Below are 3,475 nucleotides of genomic sequence, written 5' to 3'. Positions count from 1 at the left end.
GATTCGCTGTATTAAGCAAGAATACATGCTTTTCGCGCAGTTATAAAAGAAAAAGTTTTGACGCGTATCAGAGGAACACTTGTAAAACCGATGTGTTGTGATTTAGCTCATTTCGGTCTTAAACAGCTTGTTTCGCTGTATTAAGCAAGAATACATGCTTTTCGCGCAGTTATAGGAGAAAAAGTTTTGACGAGTATCACGTGGATACTTGTAAAACCGATGTGTTCAGATTTAGCTCGTTTCGGTCTAAAACAGCTTGTTTCGTTGTATTAAGCAAGAATACATGCTTTTCGCGCAGTTATAAGAGAAAAAGTTTTTACGCGTATAAGAGAGACACTTGTAAAACCGATGTGTTGTGATTTAGCTCGTTTCGGTCTAAAACAGCTTGTTTCGCTGTATTAAGCAAGAATACATGCTTTTCGCGCCGTTATAAGAGAAAAAGTTTCGACGCGTATCAGAGGAACACTTGTAAAACCGATGTGTTGTGATTTAGCTCATTTCGGTCTAAAACAGCTTGTATCGCTGTATTAAGCAAGAATACATGCTTTTCGCGCAGTTATAAGAGAAAAAGTTTTGACGCTTATCAGAGGAACACTTGTAAAACCGATGTGTTGTGATTTAGCTCGTTTTGGTCTAAAACAGCTTGTTTCGCTGTATTAAGCAGGAATACATGCTTTTCGCGCAGTTATAAGAGAAAAAGTTTTAAAGGCATGTCACAAGGACACATGTAAAACCGATGCGTTCAGATTTAGCTCGTTTCGGTCTAAAACAGCTTGTTTCGTTGTATTAAGCACGAATACATGCTTTTCGCGCAGTTATAAGAGAAAACGTTTTGACGAGTATCACGTGGAACACTTGTAATACCGATGTGTTGTGATTTAGCTTGTTTCGGTCTAAAACAACTTGTTTCGCTGTATTAAGCAAGAATACATGCTTTTCGCGCAGTTATAAGAGAAAAAGTTTTGACGCGTATCAGAGGAACACTTGTAAAACCGATGTGTTGTGATTTAGCTCATTTCGGTCTAAAACAGCTTGTTTCGTTGTATTAAGCAAGAATACATGCTTTTCGCGCAGTTATAAGAGAAAAAGTTTTGACGCGTGTCACAGGGGCACTTGTAAAACCGATGTGTTCAGATTTAGCTCGTTTCTGTCTAAAACAGCTTGTTTCGTTGTATTAAGCACGAATACATGCTTTTCGCGCAGTTATAAGAGAAAAAGTTTTGACGAGTATCACGTGGAACACTTGTAATACCGATGTGTTGTGATTTGGCTCGTTTCGGTCTAAAACAGCTTGTTTCGTTGTATTAAGCAAGAATACATGCTTTTCGCGCAGTTATAAGAGAAAAAGTTTTGACGAGTATCACGTGGATACTTGTAAAACCGATGTGTTCAGATTTAGCTCGTTTCGGTCTAAAACAGCTTGTTTCGTTGTATTAAGCACGAATACATGCTTTTCGCGCAGTTAAAAGAGAAAAAGTTTTGACGAGTATCACGTGGAACACTTGTAATACCGATGTGTTGTGATTTAGCTCGTTTCGGTCTAAAACAGCTTGTTTCGCTGTATTAAGCAAGAATACATGCTTTTCGCGCCGTTATAAAAGAAAGTTTTGACGCTTATCAGAGGAACACTTGTAAAACCGATGTGTTGTGATTCAGCTCATTTCGGTCTAAAACAGCTTGTTTCGCTGTATTCAGCAAGAATACATGCTTTTCGTGCAGTTATAAGAGAAAAAGTTTTGACGCGTATCAGAGGAACACTTGTAAAACCGATGTGTTGTGATTTAGCTCGTTTCGGTCTAAAACAGCTTGTTTCGCTGTATTAAGCAAGAATACCTGCTTTTCGCGCAGTTATAAGAGAAAAAATTTTGACGCGTATCAGAGGAACACTTGTAAAACCGATGTGTTGTGATTTAGCTCGTTTCGGTCTAAAACAGCTTGTTTCGCTGTATTAAGCAAGAATACATGCTTTTCGCGCAGTTATAAGAGAAAAAGTTTTGACGCGTATCAGAGGAACACTTGTAAAACCGATCCGTTCAGATTTAGCTCGTTTCGGTCTAAAACAGCTTGTTTCGTTGTATTAAGCACGAATACATGCTTTACGCGCAGTTATAGAAGAAAAAGTTTTGACGCGTATCAGAGACACTTGTAAAACCGATGTGTTGTGATTTAGCTCGTTTCGGTCTAAAACAGCTTGTTTCGTTGTATTAAGCAAGAATACATGCTTTTCGCGCAGTTATAAGAGAAAAAGTTTTGACGAGTATCAGAGGAACACTTGTAAAACCGATGTGTTGTGATTTAGCTCATTTCGGTCTAAAACAGCTTGTTTCGCTGTATTAAGCAAGAATACATGCTTTTCGCGCAGTTATAAGAGAAAAAGTTTTGACGAGTATCACGTGGATACTTGTAAAACCGATGTGTTCAGATTTAGCTCGTTTCGGTCTAAAACAGCTTGTTTCGTTGTATTAAGCAAGAATACATGCTTTTCGCGCAGTTATAAGAGAAAAAGTTTTGACGCGTATTAGAGAGACACTTGTGAAACCGATGTGTTGTGATTTAGCTCATTTCGGTCTAAAACAGCTTGTTTCGCTGTATTAAGCAAGAATACATGCTTTTCGCGCAGTTATAAGAGAAAAAGTTTTGACGAGTATCACGTGGATACTTGTAAAACCGATGTGTTCAGATTTAGCTCGTTTCGGTCTAAAACAGCTTGTTTCGTTGTATTAAGCAAGAATACATGCTTTTCGCGCAGTTATAAGAGAAAAAGTTTTGACGCGTATTAGAGAGACACTTGTGAAACCGATGTGTTGTGATTTAGCTCGTTTCGGTCTAAAACAGCTTGTTTCGTTGTATTAAGCACGAATACATGCTTTTCGCGCAGTTAAAAGAGAAAAAGTTTTGACGAGTATCACGTGGAACACTTGTAATACCGATGTGTTGTGATTTACCTCGTTTCGGTCTAAAACAGCTTGATTCGCTGTATTAAGCAAGAATACATGCTTTTCGCGCAGTTATAAAAGAAAAAGTTTTGACGCGTATCAGAGGAACACTTGTAAAACCGATGTGTTGTGATTTAGCTCATTTCGGTCTAAAACAGCTTGTTTCGCTGTATTAAGCAAGAATACATGCTTTTCGCGCAGTTATAAGAGAAAAAGTTTTGACGAGTATCACGTGGATACTTGTAAAACCGATGTGTTCAGATTTAGCTCGTTTCGGTCTAAAACAGCTTGTTTCGTTGTATTAAGCAAGAATACATGCTTTTCGCGCAGTTATAAGAGAAAAAGTTTTGACGTGTATCAGAGGAACACTTGTAAAACCGATGTGTTGTGATTTAGCTCATTTCGGTCTACAACAGCTTGTTTCGCTGTATTCAGCAAGAATACATGCTTTTCGTGCAGTTATAAGAGAAAAAGTTTTGACGCGTATCAGAGGAACACTTGTAAAACCGATGTGTTGTGATTTAGCTCGTTTCGGTCTA

This window comes from Amblyomma americanum, unplaced genomic scaffold (genome assembly GCF_052857255.1).
Source record: "Amblyomma americanum isolate KBUSLIRL-KWMA unplaced genomic scaffold, ASM5285725v1 scaffold_16, whole genome shotgun sequence".
Lineage (NCBI taxonomy): Eukaryota > Metazoa > Arthropoda > Arachnida > Ixodida > Ixodidae > Amblyomma > Amblyomma americanum.
The sequence above is the reverse complement of the archived record's forward strand: the minus strand, read 5'-3'. Positions refer to the sequence as shown.